The 23,204-nt window shown below is 49.8% G+C and overlaps 1 protein-coding gene and 1 pseudogene across 1 annotated transcript in view; both read right to left on the bottom strand.

Annotated features, from left to right (window-relative positions):
• LOC135529584 (NLR family CARD domain-containing protein 3-like) overlaps positions 1-23,204 on the bottom strand; it is a 168,096-nt gene that overhangs the window by 87,758 nt on the left and 57,134 nt on the right. The gene's annotated exons all lie outside the window — the stretch shown is intronic.
• The window catches only part of LOC135529582 (catenin delta-1-like), a 55,102-nt pseudogene that overhangs the window by 9,096 nt on the left and 22,802 nt on the right, over positions 1-23,204 (bottom strand).

Below are 23,204 nucleotides of genomic sequence, written 5' to 3'. Positions count from 1 at the left end.
ACACACACTGGACAAACACACACACACACACTGGATAAACACACACACACACACACTGAACACACTGGACAAACACACACACACACACACACACACACACACACACACACACACACTGGACAAACACACACACACTGGACAAACACACACACACACTGGATACACACACACACACACTGGACAAACACACACACACACACACACACTGGACAAAAACACACACACACACACACACACACACACACACACACTGGACAAACACACACACACACACACACACTGGACAAACACACACACACACTGGACAAACACACACACACACACACTGGACAATCACACACACACACACACTGGACAAACACACACACACACACACACACACACACTGGACACACACACACACACTGGACAAACACACACACACACACACACACACACACACACACACTGGACACACACACACACACACTGGACACACACACACACACACACTGGACAAACACACACACACACTGGACAAACACACACACACACACTGAACACACTGGACAAACAGACACACACACGCACACACACACACTGGACAAACACACACACACTGGACAAACACACACACACACACACACACTGGACAAACACACACACACACACACACACACACTGGACAAACACACACACACACACACACACACAAACACTGGACAAAACACACACACACACACACACACACTGGACAAACACACACACACACACTGGACAAACACACACACACACACTGAACACACTGGACAAACACACACACACACACACACACACACACACTGGACAAACACACACACACTGCACACACTGGACACACACACACACACACTGGACAAACACACACACACACACACACACACTGGACAAACACACACACACACACACACACACACACACACTGGACAAACACACACACACACACACACACTGGACAAACACACACACACACACACACACACTGGACTAACACACACACACACACACACTGGACAAACACACACACACACTGGACAAACACACACACACACTGGACAAACACACACACACACACACACACTGGACAAACACACACACACTGGACACACACACACACACTGGACACACACACACACATTGAACACACTGGACAAACACACACACTGGACACACACACACACACATACACACACACTGGACAAACACACACACTGGGCAAACACACACACACACACTGGACAAACACACACACTGGACACACACTGAACACACACACACACACACTGAACACACACACACACACACACTGGAAAAAAACACACACACTGGACAAACACAGAACACACACACACACTGGACAAACACACATACATGCTGGACACACTGGACAAAACACACACACACACACACACAATTGGACACACACACAATGGACAAACACACACAAACACACACACACTGGACAAAAACACACACACACTGGACAAACACAAACACACACACACACACACACACACACACACACACACACACACACACACACACACACACACACACACACACACACACACACACACACACACACACACTGGACAAACACACACACACACTGGACAAACACACACTGAACACACTGAACACACTGGACACACACACACACACACTGGACACACACACTGGACACACACACACTGGACGCACACACTGGACACACACACACAATGGACACACACACACACACACTGATGTTGAATAACAAATTGTACAATTATATACAATTATATATGGACAAACGCTCCATAGTTGTGCAAGTATACAAGGATATATTGTACTTTTCATAATAAAACACACTTGAAACAAGAAAATGCCTGTTAACTGTGAAAAGTTTGTTTATTGATTTTACGTTTCCTCTGTCAGGTTGACGTTAACCTGCGACTGGTTGAAACATGAAACAAATATGAAATGAAATACAAAACAATTAAATATGTGGAATAGAATTAAACAAATTGTACAATTAGTACAACAGAGTGTTGTGATGCAGGGTCACTATAGCAACATAGTGTTGTGATGCAGGGTCACTATAGCAACATAGTGTTGTGATGCAGGGTCACTATAGCAACAGAGTGTTGTGATGCAGGGTCACTATAACAACATAGTGTTCAGAGTTCTGTTCTTTCTCTCTCTGTTCTTTCTCTCTCTGCTCTCTCTGCTCTCCCTGATCTGTCTCTCTGCCCTCTCTGCTCTCTCACTCTTTTTTCTCTGTTCTCTGCTCTCTGCTCTCTGCTCTCTTCTCTGCTCTCTTTCTTCTCACTCTGCTCTCTCTCAGCCTGATCTCTGCTCTCTGTGCTCTCTTGTTTCTCTGCTCTCTCTCCCTCTGCTCTTTGTTCTCTTCTCTCTGTTCTCTGCTCTCTCTCTTTCTCCCTCTCTGCGCTCTCTCTCTGTACTCTGCTCTCTCTCTCTGCTCTCTCTGCTCTGCCGCTCTCTCTCTCTGCCCTCTGCTTTCTCTTTGCTCACTCGTCTATCTGTTTTCTGCTCTCTCTGCTCTCTCTCTCTCTCTTCTCTCTGTTCTCTGCTCTCTCTTTCTCTTCTCTCTGTTCTCTCTGCTCTCTGATCTCTTCTCTGCTCTCTGTTCTCTGCTCTCTCTCTCTTCTCTCTCTGCTCTGCTGCTCTCTCTACCCGCTCTCTCTGCTCTCTCTGATCTCTCTCACTCTCTGCACTCTCTCTTTGCTCTCTCAGCCTGCTCTCCGCTCTCTCCCCCTCCCTCTCTCTAATGCTCCCTGCCCCCTCTCAGCCTTCTCTCTCGCTCTCTGCTCTCTCTCTCTCTCTCTCTCTCTTTTCTCTCTCCCTATCTGGTCTCTTCTCTCTCCCTCTGCCATCTCTATTTGCTTTCTCTGCTCTCTTGCTTTTCTCTGCTCTCTCTGCTCACTCTCTCGGCTCTCTCTCTTTCTGCTCTCATTATCTGCTGTCTCTCTCTGCTCTCTCTCTCCCTCTGCTCTGTCTGCTCTCTCTGTTCTCTGCTCTCCCACTCCCTCTGCTTTCTCTGCTCTCTGTTCTCTCTGTTCTCTGCTCTCTCTGTTCTCTGCTCTCTTCTCTGCTGTCTGCTCTCACTCTCCCTCTGCTCTCTCTGTTCTATGCTCTCTGTTCCCTGTCTGAATGCTACTCGTGTTCCTGGTTTTGTTCCTGTCTGAATGCTACGTGTCTGGTTTTGTTCCTGGTTTTGTTCCTGGTTTTGTTCCCGGTCTGAATGCTACCGTGTTCCTGGTTTTGTTCCCTGTCTGAATGCTACTTGTGTTCCTGGTTTTGTTCCCTGTCTGAATGCTACTCGTGTTCCTGGTTTTGTTCCCTGTCTGTTGATTAAATCCACTCCCTGTACCTGCATGCTGATCACCAGCGTACACGTTCCAGGTAAACAGCAGGTGTAGACTAAGTGACATGCTTACGCCCTTCCCAACAGTGCAGAGGGGAAAAGAGAAATAATACAAACCTGTGTTTATATTTGTCCAAGACAGGCTACATAAATACATGAAATGGCCGTCTATAGTTAACAAATATCTTAATATCAAACATCACCCATTTACAATACTAGTAAAAGTGTGTGTGTGTTCACACATGCATTTCAATGAGTGCAGGTTGTGTCATTTGTATGTGTTGATATTGGTTGTAAATGCATTGACTAAAGTAGATTATGACGATGACTGACTTAATTATTTATTGCTATTCGTCCTTTCTGATGAAAAACATCGAGTGCTCATTGTCAAGATGGCTGGTGCCATGGAAACCTCTGCAAGGAAACAGTCAGCTCCAAAAGGAGCGTGTAACCGACGTGGGAGAAGGCGTGTTTGCAGAAGAGCATGGTTTATATAGCTGGATAGCTCCTCTACTGGTGCCAAGACCTGACTGTAGGTTTTCAGCAAATATAACTAGAGTTTACCCTATTCAGCTATGGCAAAGATACTTAGACGACTCCCTTTCATCCATGTCTGGTGTTCGCTAGTTACTGGCTCGATGGGTCTTCAGTCAGCATGGAACAAAGGGAGGGGTGGGGGGGGTCTCTTTCAAAACATCTGTCAGTGCTGCTGTGAACCACATCAAAATACATTCTAAACGGGAGATGTATATAAATATATATATAAACATATAATTGATGCAATATTGTTTGAGGTTCTTTGTGTTTCACCACATTTGCTTGAGGTGATTTTACTGCAACGCTGCATCCAAGTTGCTTGACAAAGGCTTTTCAAAGAGCTGTCAGTCAAGGCCAGCTCATGAATATGAGCTCCACGCCCACTCAGTCGGTCTTTTCAAACTTCCTGGTATTTAGCCAAGAGAGACAAAGTGCTTTTCAGAAGGACTGTTCAGGACTTTTAAATAATTGACTTTGTGTTTTCTGACTGCAGTGATAAAGTTCTAGAAGGTGTCAAGGAAGAAGAGGTGTGGTGGTTGTATCGCCAGCAAACAGGTGCCGTCCTACGACGACATTCAGAGAGGCATCCACTACACCAACACCTTGACAGATGTCCACGCAATGCCGCTCTCAGGATGGACCCCTGGATTTAAGAGGCCAGACATCGAGTGATGCCGACATTTCAGACCTTCTCTGTGTGGCCCAAGTGCAAAACTTTGACTCGTGATCATGGCGAGTGCTTCCCTAAACCTTGAGACTTCTATTTGTATGGAACGTTGAACAGCTCAAACCAGTGGACCAGTGGAAAAGACGAACCAAAGCCCACATGAATCAGCCCCAGAGAGACGGGCAGTCTGTACTCTGGTGCCGTGCGTGAATCATATGGGCTTTAACGTTTCTCCTTTTAGTTGCTGCTTAGAGAGCAGAGATCACTCTGACCCGTATCACCTCTCACCCCTCCCTCCCTTTAGCACTTCTCAGATGTTGTTTACTCTGTAACCGTCATGGGTGTCAGGGTCCTTGGTTTGTGAGAGGGTCATTTGGGCACATCTGCATGTGCTTTCCCCAGGGACGTGTCACACGGGGGAAATGTGTTTGAATAAAGCCTGTACACATTCTCTGTGACGAGAGATTATTTAACGTGGCAACTGATTCATTATTTATCCTCCCAAGCCTCTCCGAATGGAATCTGACCTGGAAAGACTAAAGGTCACAACCATAATATGTGCAGGGACGACATGGGATGTGCACGTGTGTGTGTGTGTGTGTGTGTACATGTTCAAACACGTGCACGCCGCATGTAGTCTTTGCATATATTATGGCTGTGACCTTTAGCCTTTCCAAGTGTTTCTCTGTCATGTATGTACCAGTGTGAACATAAGTGAATGCAGCCAATGCATTCTGTTGCTTGCATGTGTACAAATGTGGCCACGTTTACATGTGTATGCAACAACGATGCAGACAGACACTGTAGAGTTATGGATTTCATGTTTTGTGTTGTCGTATTCATTATTCGAATAAAGTTCTTAAAAGTAACTGCAAACTTTGACCTCATTTCTCTGAAAAACATGGTGTGGGGACTTAACATGTAATGACATGCAACTCGTTGGATATTTGGAGTAGAGATCATGTTGGCCTCATTACAAACTCCCGTTCTCTTCTTTCTAGCACTGTCTAAAACGCCAAATGGCTTTGGGGTCAATGTGACTGATTATCATAGAGCAAGTCACATATTACCTTGTCGTTCTTAAAAGGGGACGCAGGTAGCCTAGAGGTTAGAATTTTGTATTTTATTTTTTATTTCACCTTTATTTAACCAGGTAGGCTAGTTGAGAACAAGTTCTCATTTACAACTGCGACCTGGCCAAGGTTGCAAGAATAGACAACACAGAGTTACACATGAAGTAAACTCAAGTCAATAAAGGTAGAAAAAAAAAGTCTATATCAATGTGTGCAAAAGGCACGAGGAGGTAGGGAATAATTACAATATTGATTAACACTGGATTGAACAAGGCAGTTAACCCACTGTTGCAAAAGAGCAGAAAAGTAAATAAATAAAAACTGTGGGGATGATTGAAAATAAGAATTTGTTCTTACTGATACTGATGCCGAAGTTAAATAAAGGTCTCCAAAATTTTGCAAGTTCCAGTCACAAAAGAGTATGGAATATATGAGGTGTTATAGGGATGATATGAGATACACCTGCTGGAGCGCGTTGCATTCCCCTGCTCAGACGTTGCATTAACCAATGGTCTTACGTGCCAGGGCCAGTCATAGAGCATACAAGATTGCTATAACATATGGCACTGTGATAAACTGCATCCAGTTTGCGAAATTTTGTAGATGATCTGTCGAGGCGTAGGATAGCAGTTTTACTAGGTAACTTGGCAGCGTGAGTGAAGGAGGCGTTACGGAATAGAAACCTTGATTTGTTCGATTAAAGGTGAGAGTGCTGCAGGTAGGTACTTATAGGGGTCCACATATATTATCCAGTGTGTGTTCATTAGGCAAGGTGAGGTGCATGCATTTGGTTTTACTATAAGAGCAGTTACACGGAAGGAGTGTTGTATCTTGAAAGGTGAGGTGTCCAATGACGGGCGAATGTATATATATATGGATCAGGGAATCGCCCGCAGCAAGAGCAACATCATTGATATATATCGAGAATTTCTGTAAAGAGTGAGGTGACCGGACAGCATGCCCTCCGATTTGACACATGAACTCTATCAGAGAAGTATGGTACCTCATCCGAAAACCGAGGTACTGAGTCTGCCGATAAGAATATGGTGTGACAGAGTGCCTGGCAAGGTGTATGCACAGTACTGTCTATTATCCTTGTCATTCTTAAAGGTGACCGGTGCAGATTGCATAGGTGTACGGTTCGAGATATGACCTGTATATGATATTACCTTGTCATTCTTAAAGGTCCAGGGAGGTGGCTAGTAACCGAAAGGTTGATATATGACAATAAAAAAAATATCTGTGGTTCTGCTCCTGAACAAGGCAGTTAACCCACTTCCAAAGGTCATTGAAAATAAGAATTTGTTCTTACTTGCCGAGTTAAATAAAGAAGGAAGAAAAAGTATATATATATAGGTTTATTCTCTGCTCAGACGTTGCATTGTACGTCATCGACTGACAGATTGCTATAACATATTATGTGGTAAACCGATCCAGTGTATATATATATTACCTTGTCATTCTTAAAGGTGAGGTGCTGCAGGTGTATGTATGTATGTATGGTGTATGTATGTATATATATATATGTATGTATTATGTATGTATCGTTCTTAAAGGTGAGGTGCTGTAGGTGTATATATATATATTACCTTGTCATTCTTAAAGGTGAGGTGCTGCAGGTGTATATATATATATATATTACTTTGTCATTCTTAAAGGTGAGGTGCTGCGGGTGTATATATATATATATTACCTTGTCATTCTTAAAGGTGAGGTGCTGCGGTTGTATATATATATATATTACCTTGTCGTTCTTAAAGGTGAGGTTCTTAAAGGATGACCTTGTCATGCTTAAATGACATGTGTTTATATATATTACCTTGTGCTCTTAAAGGTGAGGTGATGCATGTGTATATATATATTACCTTGTCATTCTTAAAGGTGAGGTGCTGCAGGTGTATATATATTACCTTGTCATTCTTAAAGGTGAGGTGCTGCAGGTATGCGGCAGCATTGCTCTTGACGGGGTCCAGTCTGTAGTTGAGCATGGCGATGACCTCCGGCAGTTCAGGCTGTCTCCAGGAAGTGGCGGGGCCTTTCCTCAGGGTGCTGGCCAATCAGGGAAGAGAATATATACATCACTTTCATCCAAAGCGACATACAGTAGTGCAAACAAATTCCACATCTGGACCTTGAATCCAGTTCCAATGTTGAATATCATTCCTCCCTTCTAATCAGGACTGACTTAGACCTGGGACCCCAGGTGGGTACAATTCATTATGAGGTAGAGCAGAAAAACAGCAGTGGTCCGGACCAGTCCTAAAATTCACTTTTTGGTCCACCAGCCACTGTAGCAGGTAGATTTAAAGATCGACCAGCAACTCACAGTTTTTTTCACCATCCAAAATATTTCCCTAAAATTACACAAACAAGACAAAAAAACAGATGCGCATGCTTTGTAATGTTTCTAAAACAATAAAATGTATTACTGTTAAGAAGTAGTGGTATATTGTTTCATTTCATTTCATTTTTTTGTGACCTGACACTTAACAATAATGATCCCCTGCCCCTTTAAGGACGGGAGGTTACCGTGGTAACGCGACTAGAGTCATGTTTGTCCTGTGAGAAAGAGTCTGACAAGCAGCAGGGTTGTCTTCTCTTCTCTAACAGTTGAAACTCAAACATTGAAAAACAACCTAACTTGTGAACAAAACAAATATAAATAGCCAGGAAACACAAGGACAAAGTCTTACTTCAGTAGACTTCAACTTCAAGTAAATTAGACCAACTTTTATGCCTGTGCACAAAGCTTCTAAAAATTAATTTTTCACTCATCTCCTGACACCGTGCGAGGTGGGATAGGCTATAAGATTCCTAGTTCTTTGACTTTGTGTGATTCATTTACCAGCTGTGAAACAAAAACTGCAGAAATAGCCACTGCAGCATTTAATCATACTTGACTATTTTTATTCACAAATGTGAGTAAAATGCTGGCACTGTGGAGCCCTGGCCCCCACCAACATGGCTGGTGAAACAGACATCTGACCCACCAATGACAACATGTACCCGCGTTGGCAGGTGGTGGTGGGTGTTCATTTTAAGCCCTGGTCCGGACCTGCAGGCTTGGAAGTGAATACCCCTGATATATCTACAATACGACACCAAGGAGTCTCACCTGTCCAAGGAGGCCATGCTACCCCTCTCTCCCTGGGCCAGGGGTGCACCTCCCCAGTAATACATGTCCCCTGCTCCACTCATGTCTCCGTCCAGAGTCCCTTCATAGCTCCTGGGAGGGGAGAGAAGAGGTAAGGGGTTAGTAGGGGGTGGACACTACACTGGTAGGGGTTAGTAGGGAGTGGACACTACTACACTGGTAGGGGTTAGTATGGGAGTGGACACTACTACACTGGTAGGGGTTAGTAGGGAGTGGACACTACACTGGTAGGGGTTAGTAGGGAGTGGACACTACTACACTGGTAGGGGTTAGTAGGGAGAGGACACTACTACACTGGTAGGGGTTAGTAGGGAGTGGACACTACACTGGTAGGGGTTAGTATGGGAGTGGACACTACACTGGTAGGGGTTAGTATGGGAGTGGACACTACACTGGTAGGGGTTAGTAGGGAGTGGACACTACACTGGTAGGGGTTAGTATGGGAGTGGACACTACACTGGTAGGGGTTAGTAGGGAGTGGACACTACACTGGTAGGGGTTAGTAGGGAGTGGACACTACACTGGTAGGGGTTAGTATGGGAGTGGACACTACACTGGTAGGGGTTAGTAGGGAGTGGACACTACTACACTGGTAGGGGTTAGTAGGGAGTGGACACTACTACACTGGTAGGGGTTAGTATGGGAGTGGACACTACTACACTGGTAGGGGTTAGTAGGGAGTGGACACTACTACACTGGTAGGGGTTAGTAGGGAGTGGACACTACTACACTGGTAGGGGTTAGTAGGGAGTGGACACTACTACACTGGTAGGGGTTAGTAGGGAGAGGACACTACACTGGTAGGGGTTAGTATGGGAGTGGACACTACACTGGTAGGGGTTAGTATGGGAGTGGACACTACTACACTGGTAGGGGTTAGTATGGGAGTGGACACTACACTGGTAGGGGTTAGTAGGGAGTGGATACTACACTGGTAGGGGTTAGTAGGGAGTGGACACTACACTGGTAGGGGTTAGTATGGGAGTGGACACTACACTGGTAGGGGTTAGTAGGGAGTGGACACTACTACACTGGTAGGGGTTAGTAGGGAGTGGACACTACTACACTGGTAGGGGTTAGTATGGGAGTGGACACTACTACACTGGTAGGGGTTAGTAGGGAGTGGACACTACTACACTGGTAGGGGTTAGTAGGGAGTGGACACTACTACACTGGTAGGGGTTAGTAGGGAGTGGACACTACTACACTGGTAGGGGTTAGTATGGGAGTGGACACTACTACACTGGTAGGGGTTAGTATGGGAGTGGACACTACTACACTGGTAGGGGTTAGTAGGGAGTGGACACTACTACACTGGTAGGGGTTAGTATGGGAGTGGACACTACTACACTGGTAGGGGTTAGTAGGGAGTGGACACTACTACACTGGTAGGGGTTAGTATGGGAGTGGACACTACTACACTGGTAGGGGTTAGTATGGGAGTGGACACTACTACACTGGTAGGGGTTAGTATGGAGTGGACACTACTACACTGGTAGGGGTTAGTAGGGAGTGGACACTACTACACTGGTAGGGGTTAGTAGGGAGTGGACACTACTACACTGGTAGGGGTTAGTAGGGAGTGGACACTACTACACTGGTAGGGGTTAGTATGGGAGTGGACACTGACTGAATAAACAACCAGGGATACAGAGAAGGAGACCAGACATTAGTAGGGACACGCTCCCTCCACACACACTGGGACATGGGTTAGTGCGGGGCGGTCCGTGGTTGAAGGTTAGTAGGGTTGCGTGGTACTGTTACACTGGTAGTGGATGGCCGGTAGGGATGGACGTAGTCTACACTGGTAGGGGTTAGTCCTCTGGGGAGTCCAGACCGTAGCTCTGGGACAAACTACACTGGTAGGGGTTAGTACGGGGAGTATTTAACATTCTGCAGTCCACACTACACTGGTAGGGGTTAGTAGGGAGTGGACACTACACTGGTAGGGAATTATCAGGGGGGAGTTAACACACATGGTGGGGTTCCAGACAGCTGGACAACACACTGGTAGGGGTTATACAATAGGGAGTTAAAACACATTCTGCAGTCACAGACAGCTCCAACACACTGGACACTATGACACTGGGAGGGGTTAGTATTGGACAGGTTAACACACATTCTGCAGTAGGGGTTAACACACTGGGATAGACCACGGGCCCACCTGACCAATACACATCACGTTAACACACATGGTCTGGGGTTAGATGGGAGCTCCAACACACTACGACCCACTGGTAGGGGTTACACAATATATGGGGGAGTTGGTTCCTGCTGATGGGACACTACTACAGTGGTAGACAGGTTAGTATGGGAGTGGACACTACACTGGTAGGGGTTAGTATGGGAGTGGACACTGACTACACTGGTAGGGGTTAGTATGGGAGTGGACACTACACACTGGTGGGGTTAGTATGGGAGTGGACACTACTACACTGGTAGGGGTTAGTAGGGAGTGGACACTACTACAGTGGTAGGGGTTAGTATGGGAGTGGACACTACTGACACTGGTAGGGGTTAGTAGGGGAGGGTGGACACTACTACACTGGCCTGGAGGGTTAGTAGGGAGTGGACACTACTACACTGGTAGGGGTTAGTAGGGAGTGGACACTACTACACTGGTAGGGGTTAGTAGGGAGTGGACACTACTACACTGGTAGGGGTTAGTATGGGAGTGGACACTGACTGAATAAACAACCGGAGGGATACAGAGAAGGAGACCAGACATTACTGCACACGACTCCTCCACACACACTGGGACATGTACCCTGTTCTGCGGGGCGGTCCGTGGTTGAAGGCTTGCTGGTTAGCGTGGTACTGTTCCGTAGTGGATGGCCGGTCCCATGACGTGAGTCAGGGGAGAGAGGTTAGCCGGAGGAGATCATATCCGAGACTCCTCTGGTCAGGTTCCTCCAGACCGTACGGCTCTGGGACAAACCTCGGCATCCCAGACAGCTCCAACGCACTGCCCATACGACCCACCTGACCAATACAATATCATCACGTTAACACACATTCTGCGGAGGAGTCCTGACAGTTCCGGAGGAGAACACATGAGTCAGGGGACCCACCTGACCAATACAATATCCAGGTTAAAAAACACATTCTGCAGTCCTGACAGCTCCAACACACTGCCCATGACCCACTTTATTTAACACACATTCTGCAGTCCAGACAGCTCCAACACACTGCCCATAGTCGACCCACCTGACCAATACAATATCATCAGGTTAGAAAACACATTCTGCAGTCCAGACAGCTCCAAGACACTAGCCGGAGGAGATGACATACAGGGGAGAGAGGTTACCCACTTTATTTAACACACATTCTGCAGTCCAGACAGCTCCAACACACTGCCCATATGACCAATGACAATATCATCAGAGGTTAACACACATTCTGCAGCCCTGTCAGCTCCAACACAGATGCCCATACAACCGGAGGAGATGACATGACCAGAGGTTACAATATCATCACATTAACACACACGCCATGAGGAGCTCCAACACACTGCCCATACAACCCACTTTATTTAACACACATTCTGCAGTCCTGACAGTTCCAACACACTGAGCAGGGGAGAGAGGTTACGGAGGAGATGACATTTAGGTTAGAACACACACGCCATACGACCCACCTGTGGCTGTGCTGCGTATGGGTCCAGCTGGTTCCTGCTGATGGCTCTGTTATCCTGAGTCCAGGGAGAGAGGTACCCATCAGCTGGCCTGGAGGGGAGAAGGAGAGAGGGACACGGAGAGTTGAGGAGGGAGAGAGGAGAGGACATACCCGTTGTCTCCCGACTCTACGTCTATGGATAAAGAGACAACAGATCCACCTGTCCTACCTGTAGCGGAGATGACCTGAGTCAGGGGAGCGTAGGTCTCCCCATATGGAGGGAGGGCCCTGGCGGTAGTCCTCGAGTCAGGGGGTCCGTAGTGGTAGTTTCAGGGGAGAGGGGCACGGTGTGAGTCAGGGGTGGGGTAGTCCATGGGAGGACCTGGCTGTCTGTAGACCCGTCCATGGGGGTGGTGTTAACACCCGACACCTGTCATAGACACCCCTCCATCCAGGGAGAGGTTGTCAGACACACAGAGGGGATGACTGTCAGGGGAGAGAGTCATGACATAGTCTTCACTACCTTCTTAACCTGTGGAGAGGGAGATGACAGAGTCAGGGGAGAGAGGTTAGACACGGAGGAGATGACATGAGTCAGGGGAGAGAGGTTAGACACGGAGGAGATGACATGAGTCAGGGGAGAGAGGTTAGACACGGAGGAGATGACATGAGTCAGGGGAGAGAGGTTAGACACGGAGGAGATGACATGAGTCAGGGGAGAGAGGTTAGACACGGAGGAGATGACATGAGTCAGGGGAGAGAGGTTAGACACGGAGGAGATGACATGAGTCAGGGGAGAGAGGTTAGACACGGAGGAGATGACATGAGTCAGGGGAGAGAGGTTAGACACGGAGGAGATGACATGAGTCAGGGGAGAGAGGTTAGACACGGAGGAGATGACATGATGTCAGGGGAGAGAGGTTAGACACGGAGGAGATGACATGAGTCAGGGGAGAGAGGTTAGACACGGAGGAGATGACATGAGTCAGGGGAGAGAGGTTAGACACGGAGGAGATGACATGAGTCAGGGGAGAGAGGTTAGACACGGAGGAGATGACATGAGTCAGGGAGAGAGAGTTAGTGTAGACACGGAGGAGATGACATGAGTCAGGGGAGAGAGGTTAGACACGGAGGAGATGGAGGAGATGACATGAGTCAGGGGAGAGAGGTTAGTGTCGGAGGAGACACGGAGGAGGTGACATGAGTCAGGGGAGAGAGGTTAGACACGGAGGAGATGACATGAGTCAGGGGAGAGAGGTTAGACACGGAGGAGATGACATGAGTCAGGGGAGAGAGGTTAGACACGGAGGAGATGACATGAGTCAGGGGAGAGAGGTTAGACACGGAGGAGATGACATGAGTCAGGGGAGAGAGGTTAGACACGGAGGAGATGACATGAGTCAGGGGAGAGGGAGATGACATGAGTCAGGGGAGAGAGGTTAGACACGGAGGAGATGACATGAGTCAGGGGAGAGAGGTTAGACACGGAGGAGATGACATGAGTCAGGGGAGAGAGGTTAGAACGGAGGAGATGACATGAGTCAGGGGAGACACGGAGGGGATGACATGAGGAGGGGGAGAGGTTGACATGAGTCATGAGGGGAGAGAGGTTAGACACGGAGGAGATGACATGAGTCAGGGGAGAGAGGTTAGACACGGAGGAGATGACATGAGTCAGGGGAGAGAGGTTAGACACGGAGGAGATGACATGAGTCAGGGGAGAGAGGTTAGACACGGAGGAGATGACATGAGTCAGGGGAGAGAGGTTAGACACGGAGGAGATGACATGAGTCAGGGGAGAGAGGTTAGACACGGAGGAGATGACATGAGTCAGGGGAGAGAGGTTAGACACGGAGGAGATGACATGAGTCAGGGGAGAGAGGTTAGACACGGAGGAGATGACATGAGTCAGGGGAGAGAGGTTAGACACGGAGGAGATGACATGAGTCAGGGGAGAGAGGTTAGACACGGAGGAGATGACATGAGTCAGGGGAGAGAGGTTAGACACGGAGGAGATGACATGAGTCAGGGAGAGAGGTTAGACACGGAGGAGATGACATGAGTCAGGGGAGAGAGGTTAGACACGGAGGAGATGACATGAGTCAGGGGAGAGAGGTTAGACACGGAGGAGATGACATGAGTCAGGGGAGAGAGGTTAGACACGGAGGAGATGACATGAGTCAGGGGAGAGGTTAGACACGGAGGAGATGTGAGTCAGGGGAGAGAGGTTAGACACGGAGGAGATGACATGAGTCAGGGGAGAGAGGTTAGACACGGAGGAGATGACATGAGTCAGGGGAGAGAGGTTAGACACGGAGGAGATGACATGAGTCAGGGAGAGAGAGGTTAGACACGGAGGAGATGACATGAGTCAGGGGAGAGAGGTTAGACACGGAGGAGATGACATGAGTCAGGGGAGAGAGGTTAGACACGGAGGAGATGACATGAGTCAGGGGAGAGAGGTTAGACACGGAGGAGATGACATGAGTCAGGGGAGAGAGGTTAGACACGGAGGAGATGACATGAGTCAGGGGAGAGAGGTTAGACACGGAGGAGATGACATGAGTCAGGGGAGAGAGGTTAGACACGGAGGAGATGACATGAGTCAGGGGAGAGAGGTTAGACACGGAGGAGATGACATGAGTCAGGGGAGAGAGGTTAGACACGGAGGAGATGACATGAGTCAGGGGAGAGAGAGGTTAGACACGGAGGAGATGACATGAGTCAGGGGAGAGAGGTTAGACACGGAGGAGATGACATGAGTCAGGGGAGAGAGGTTAGACACGGAGGAGATGACAAGAGTCAGGGGAGAGGGAGATGACATGAGTCAGGGGAGAGAGGTCAGACACGGAGGAGATGACATGAGTCAGGGGAGAGAGGTTAGACACGGAGGAGATGACATGAGTCAGGGGAGAGAGGTTAGACACGGAGGAGATGACATGAGTCAGGGGAGAGAGGTTAGACACGGAGGAGATGACATGAGTCAGGGAGAGAGGTTAGACGGAGGAGATGACATGAGGGGAGAGAGGTTAGACACGGAGGAGATGACATGAGTCAGGGGAGAGAGGTTAGACACGGAGGAGATGACATGAGTCAGGGGAGAGAGGTTAGACACGGAGGAGATGACATGAGTCAGGGGAGAGAGGTTAGACACAGAGGAGATGACATGAGTCAGGGGAGAGAGGTTAGACACGGAGGAGATGACATGAGTCAGGGGAGAGAGGTTAGACACGGAGGAGATGACATGAGTCAGGGGAGAGAGGTTAGACACGGAGGAGATGACATGAGTCAGGGGAGAGGTTAGACACGGAGGAGATGACATGAGTCAGGGGAGAGAGGTTAGACACGGAGGAGATGACATGAGTCAGGGGAGAGAGGTTAGACACGGAGGAGATGACATGAGTCAGGGAGAGAGGTTAGACACGGAGGAGATGACATGAGTCAGGGGAGAGAGGTTAGACACGGAGGAGATGACATGAGTCAGGGGAGAGAGGTTAGACACGGAGGAGATGACATGAGTCAGGGGAGAGAGGTTAGACACGGAGGAGATGACATGAGTCAGGGGAGAGAGGTTAGACACGGAGGAGATGACATGAGTCAGGGGAGAGAGGTTAGTGTCAGACACGGAGGAGATGACATGAGTCAGGGGAGAGAGGTTAGACACGGAGGAGATGACATGAGTCAGGGGAGAGAGGTTAGACACGGAGGAGATGACATGAGTCAGGGGAGAGAGGTTAGACACGGAGGAGATGACATGAGTCAGGGGAGAGAGGTTAGACACGGAGGAGATGACATGAGTCAGGGGAGAGAGGTTAGACACGGAGGAGATGACATGAGTCAGGGGAGAGGTTAGACACAGAGGTTAGACACGGAGGAGATGACATGAGTCAGGGGAGAGAGGTTAGACACGGAGGAGATGACATGAGTCAGGGGAGAGAGGTTAGACACGGAGGAGATGACATGAGTCAGGGGAGAGAGGTTAGACACGGAGGAGATGACATGAGTCAGGGGAGAGAGGTTAGACACGGAGGAGATGACATGAGTCAGGGGAGAGAGGTTAGACACGGAGGAGATGACATGAGTCAGGGGAGAGAGGTTAGACACGGAGGAGATGACATGAGTCAGGGGAGAGAGGTTAGACACGGAGGAGATGACATGAGTCAGGGGAGAGAGGTTAGACACGGAGGAGATGACATGAGTCAGGGGAGAGAGGTTAGACACGGAGGAGATGACATGAGTCAGGGGAGAGAGGTTAGACACGGAGGAGATGACATGAGTCAGGGGAGAGGGAGACGGAGGAGATGACATGAGTCAGGGGAGAGAGGTTAGACACGGAGGAGATGACATGAGTCAGAGGTTAGACGGGGGAGATGACATGAGTCAGGGGAGAGAGGTTAGACACGGAGGAGATGACATGAGTCAGGGGAGAGAGGTTAGACACGGAGGAGATGACATGAGTCAGGGGAGAGAGGTTAGACACGGAGGAGATGACATGAGTCAGGGGAGAGAGGTTAGACACGGAGGAGATGACATGAGTCAGGGGAGAGAGGTTAGACACGGAGGAGATGACATGAGTCAGGGGAGAGAGGTTAGACACGGAGGAGATGACATGAGTCAGGGGAGAGAGGTTAGACACGGAGGAGATGACATGAGTCAGGGGAGAGAGGTTAGACACGGAGGAGATGACATGAGTCAGGGGAGAGAGGTTAGACACGGAGGAGATGACATGAGTCAGGGAGAGAGGGTGTCAGACACGGAGGAGATGACATGAGTCAGGGGAGAGAGGTTAGACACGGAGGAGATGACATGAGTCAGGGGGAGAGAGGTTAGACACGGAGGAGATGACATGAGTCAGGGGGAGAGAGGTTAGACACGGAGGAGATGACATGAGTCAGGGGAGAGAGGTTAGACACGGAGGAGATGACATGAGTCAGGGGAGAGAGGTTAGACACGGAGGAGATGACAAGAGTCAGGGGAGAGAGGTTAGACACGGAGGAGATGACATGAGTCAGGGGGGGAGACACGGAGGAGATGACATGAGTCAGGGGAGGGAGGTTAGACACGGAGGAGAGTCAGGGGAGAGAGTTAGTTAGACACGGAGGAGATGACATGAGTCAGGGGAGAGAGGTTAGACAGAGGAGGAGATGACATGAGTCAGGGGAGAGAGGTTAGACACGGAGGAGATGACATGAGTCAGGGGAGAGAGGTTAGACACGGAGGAGATGACATGAGTCAGGGGAGAGAGGTTAGACACGGAGGAGATGACATGAGTCAGGGGAGAGAGGTTAGACACGGAGGAGATGACATGAGTCAGGGGAGAGAGGTTATGACATGAGTCAGGGGAGAGAGGTTAGAGGAGGAGATGACATGAGTCAGGGGAGAGAGGTTAGACACGGAGGAGATGACATGAGTCAGGGAGAGAGGTTAGACACGGAGGAGATGACATGAGTCAGGGGAGAGAGGTTAGACACGGAGGAGATGACATGAGTCAGGGGAGAGAGGTTAGAGGAGATGACATGAGTCAGGGGAGAGAGGTTAGACACGGAGGAGATGACATGAGTCAGGGGAGAGAGGTTAGACACGGAGGAGATGACATGAGTCAGGGGAGAGAGGTTAGACACGGAGGAGATGACATGAGTCAGGGGAGAGAGGGTTAGACACGGAGGAGATGACATGAGTCAGGGGAGAGAGGTTAGACACGGAGGAGATGACATGAGTCAGGGGAGAGAGGTTAGACACGGAGGAGATGACATGAGTCAGGGGAGAGAGGTTAGACACGGAGGAGATGACATGAGTCAGGGGAGAGAGGTTAGACACGGAGGAGATGACATGAGTCAGGGAGAGAGGTTAGACACGGAGGAGATGACATGAGTCAGGGGAGAGAGGTTAGACACGGAGGAGATGACATGAGTCAGGGGAGAGAGGTTAGACACGGAGGAGATGACATGAGTCAGGGGAGAGAGGTTAGACACGGAGGAGATGACATGAGTCAGGGGAGAGAGGTTAGACACGGAGGAGATGACATGAGTCAGGGGAGAGAGGTTAGACACGGAGGAGATGACATGAGTCAGGGGAGAGAGGTTAGACACGGAGGAGATGACATGAGTCAGGGGAGAGAGGTTAGACACGGAGGAGATGACATGAGTCAGGGGAGAGAGGTTAGACACGGAGGAGATGACATGAGTCAGGGGAGAGAGGTTAGACACGGAGGAGATGACATGAGTCAGGGGAGAGAGGTTAGACACGGAGGAGATGACATGAGTCAGGGGAGAGAGGTTAGACACGGAGGAGATGACATGAGTCAGGGAGAGGGTTAGACACGGAGGAGATGACATGAGTCACGGTTAGGAGGATGACATGAGTCAGGGGAGAGAGGTTAGACACGGAGGAGATGACATGAGTCAGGGGAGAGAGGTTAGACACGGAGGAGATGACATGAGTCAGGGGAGAGAGGTTAGACACGGAGGAGATGACATGAGTCAGGGGAGAGAGGTTAGACACGGAGGAGATGACATGAGTCAGGGGAGAGAGGTTAGACACGGAGGAGATGACATGAGTCAGGGGAGAGAGGTTAGACACGGAGGAGATGACATGAGTCAGGGGAGAGAGGTTAGACACGGAGGAGATGACATGAGTCAGGGGAGAGAGGTTAGACACGGAGGAGATGACATGAGTCAGGGGAGAGAGGTTAGACACGGAGGAGATGACATGAGTCAGGGGAGAGAGGTTAGACACGGAGGAGATGACATGAGTCAGGGGAGAGAGGTTAGACACGGAGGAGATGACATGAGTCAGGGGAGAGAGGTTAGACACGGAGGAGATGACATGAGTCAGGGGAGAGAGGTTAGACACGGAGGAGATGACATGAGTCAGGGGGAGAGGAGGTTAGACACGGAGGAGATGACATGAGTCAGGGGAGGAGGTTAGACACGGAGGAGATGACATGAGTCAGGGGAGAGAGGTTAGACACGGAGGAGATGACATGAGTCAGGGGAGAGAGGTTAGACACGGAGGAGATGACATGAGTCAGGGGAGAGAGGTTAGACACGGAGGAGATGACATGAGTCAGGGGAGAGAGGTTAGACACGGAGGAGATGACATGAGTCAGGGGAGAGAGGTTAGACACGGAGGAGATGACATGAGTCAGGGGAGAGAGGTTAGACACGGAGGAGATGACATGAGTCAGGGGAGAGAGGTTAGACACGGAGGAGATGACATGAGTCAGGGGAGAGAGGTTAGACACGGAGGAGATGACATGAGTCAGGGGAGAGAGGTTAGACACGGAGGAGATGACATGAGTCAGGGGAGAGAGGTTAGACACGGAGGAGATGACATGAGTCAGGGGAGAGAGGTTAGACACGGAGGAGATGACATGACAGGGGAGGAGGTTAGACACGGAGGAGATGACATGAGTCAGGGGAGAGAGGTTAGACACGGAGGAGATGACATGAGTCAGGGGAGAGAGGTTAGACACGGAGGAGATGACATGAGTCAGGGGGGGGAGAGGAGGTTAGACACGGAGGAGATGACATGAGTCAGGGGAGAGAGGTTAGACACGGAGGAGATGACATGAGTCAGGGGGAGAGAGTTAGACACGGAGGAGATGACATGAGTCAGGGGAGAGAGGTTAGACACGGAGGAGATGACATGAGTCAGGGGAGAGAGGTTAGACACGGAGGAGATGACATGAGTCAGGGGAGAGAGGTTAGACACGGAGGAGATGACATGAGTCAGGGGAGAGAGGTTAGACACGGAGGAGATGACATGAGTCAGGGGAGAGAGGTTAGACACGGAGGAGATGACATGAGTCAGGGGAGAGAGGTTAGACACGGAGGAGATGACATGAGTCAGGGGAGAGAGGTTAGACACGGAGGAGATGACAGAGTCAGGGAGGAGGTTGACACGGAGGAGATGACATGAGTCAGGGGAGAGAGGTTAGACACGGAGGAGATGACAGAGTCACGGAGGAGAGAGGTGACATGAGTCATGAGGGGAGAGAGGTTAGACACGGAGGAGATGACATGAGTCAGGGGAGAGAGGTTAGACACGGAGGAGATGACATGAGTCAGGGGAGAGAGGTTAGACACGGAGGAGATGACATGAGTCAGGGGAGAGAGGTTAGACACGGAGGAGATGACATGAGTCAGGGGAGAGAGGTTAGACACGGAGGAGATGACATGAGTCAGGGGAGAGAGGTTAGACACGGAGGAGATGACATGAGTCAGGGGACAGAGGTTAGACACGGAGGAGATGACATGAGTCAGGGAGAGAGGTTAGACACGGAGGAGATGACATGAGTCAGGGGAGAGAGGTTAGACACGGAGGAGATGACATGAGTCAGGGGAGAGAGGTTAGACACGGAGGAGATGACATGAGTCAGGGGAGAGAGGTTAGACACGGAGGAGATGACATGAGTCAGGGGAGAGAGGTTAGACACGGAGGAGATGACATGAGTCAGGGGAGAGAGGTTAGACACGGAGGAGATGACATGAGTCAGGGGAGAGAGGTTAGACACGGAGGAGATGACATGAGTCAGGGGAGAGAGGTTAGACACGGAGGAGATGACATGAGTCAGGGGAGAGAGGTTAGACACGGAGGAGATGACATGAGTCAGGGGAGAGAGGTTAGACACGGAGGAGATGACATGAGTCAGGGGGGGGGAGAGAGGTTAGACACGGAGGAGATGACATGAGTCAGGGGAGAGAGGTTAGACACGGAGGAGATGACATGAGTCAGGGGAGAGAGGTTAGACACGGAGGAGATGACATGAGTCAGGGGAGAGAGGTTAGACACGGAGGAGATGACATGAGTCAGGGGAGAGAGGTTAGACACGGAGGAGATGACATGAGTCAGGGGAGAGAGGTTAGACACGGAGGAGGTGACATGAGTCAGGGGAGAGAGAGGTCAGACACGGAGGAGATGACATGAGTCAGGGGAGAGAGGTTAGACACGGAGGAGATGACATGAGTCAGGGGAGAGAGGTTAGACACGGAGGAGATGACATGAGTCAGGGGAGAGAGGTTAGACACGGAGGAGATGACATGAGTCAGGGGAGAGAGGTTAGACACGGAGGAGATGACATGAGTCAGGGAGAGAGGTTAGACACGGAGGAGGTGACATGAGTCAGGGGAGAGAGAGGTCAGACACGGAGGAGATGACATGAGTCAGGGGAGAGAGGTTAGACACGGAGGAGATGACATGAGTCAGGGGAGAGAGGTTAGACACGGAGGAGATGACATGAGTCAGGGGAGAGAGGTTAGACACGGAGGAGATGACATGAGTCAGGGGAGAGAGGTTAGTGTCAGACACGGAGGAGATGACATGAGTCAGGGGAGAGAGGTTAGACACGGAGGAGATGACATGAGTCAGGGGAGAGAGGTTAGACACGGAGGAGATGACATGAGTCAGGGGAGAGAGGTTAGACACGGAGGAGATGACATGAGTCAGGGGAGAGAGGTTAGACACGGAGGAGATGACATGAGTCAGGGGAGAGAGGTTAGACACGGAGGAGATGACATGAGTCAGGGGAGAGAGGTTAGACACGGAGGAGATGACATGAGTCAGGGGAGAGAGGTTAGACACGGAGGAGATGACATGAGTCAGGGGAGAGAGGTTAGACACGGAGGAGATGACATGAGTCAGGGGAGAGAGGTTAGACACGGAGGAGATGACATGAGTCAGGGAGAGATGAGTTAGACACGGAGGAGATGACATGAGTCAGGGGAGAGAGGTTAGACACGGAGGAGATGACATGAGTCAGGGGAGAGAGGTTAGACACGGAGGAGATGACATGAGTCAGGGGAGGTAGGTAAGACACGGAGGAGATGACATGAGTCAGGGGAGAGAGGTTAGACACGGAGGAGATGACATGAGTCAGGGGAGAGAGGTTAGACACGGAGGAGATGACATGAGTCAGGGGAGAGAGGTTAGACACGGAGGAGATGACATGAGTCAGGGGAGAGAGGTTAGACACGGAGGAGATGACATGAGTCAGGGGAGGGGAGAGAGGAGATGACATGAGTCAGGGGAGAGAGGTCAGACAGTCAGGGGAGAGAGGGAGGAGATGACATGAGTCAGGGGAGAGAGGTTAGACACGGAGGAGATGACATGAGTCAGGGGAGAGAGGTTAGACACGGAGGAGATGACATGAGTCAGGGGAGAGAGGTTAGACACGGAGGAGATGACATGAGTCAGGGGAGAGAGGTTAGACACGGAGGAGATGACATGAGTCAGGGGAGAGAGGTTAGACACGGAGGAGATGACATGAGTCAGGGGAGAGAGGTTAGACACGGAGGAGATGACATGAGTCAGGGGAGAGAGGTTAGACACGGAGGAGATGACATGAGTCAGGGGAGAGAGGTTAGACACGGAGGAGATGACATGAGTCAGGGGAGAGAGGTTAGACACGGAGGAGATGACATGAGTCAGGGGAGAGAGGTTAGACACGGAGGAGATGACATGAGTCAGGGGAGAGAGGTTAGACACGGAGGAGATGGAGTCAGGGGAGAGAGGTTAGACACGGAGGAGATGACATGAGTCAGGGGAGAGAGGTTAGACACGGAGGAGATGACATGAGTCAGGGGAGAGAGGTTAGACACGGAGGAGATGACATGAGTCAGGGGAGAGAGGTTAGACACGGAGGAGATGACATGAGTCAGGGGAGAGAGGTTAGACACGGAGGAGATGACATGAGTCAGGGGAGAGAGGTTAGACACGGAGGAGATGACATGAGTCAGGGGAGAGAGGTTAGACACGGAGGAGATGACATGAGTC

This window comes from Oncorhynchus masou, unplaced genomic scaffold, assembly GCF_036934945.1.
Source record: "Oncorhynchus masou masou isolate Uvic2021 unplaced genomic scaffold, UVic_Omas_1.1 unplaced_scaffold_1188, whole genome shotgun sequence".
NCBI classification, from domain to species: domain Eukaryota; kingdom Metazoa; phylum Chordata; class Actinopteri; order Salmoniformes; family Salmonidae; genus Oncorhynchus; species Oncorhynchus masou.
This window is presented reverse-complemented; position numbering and strand designations above follow the sequence as displayed.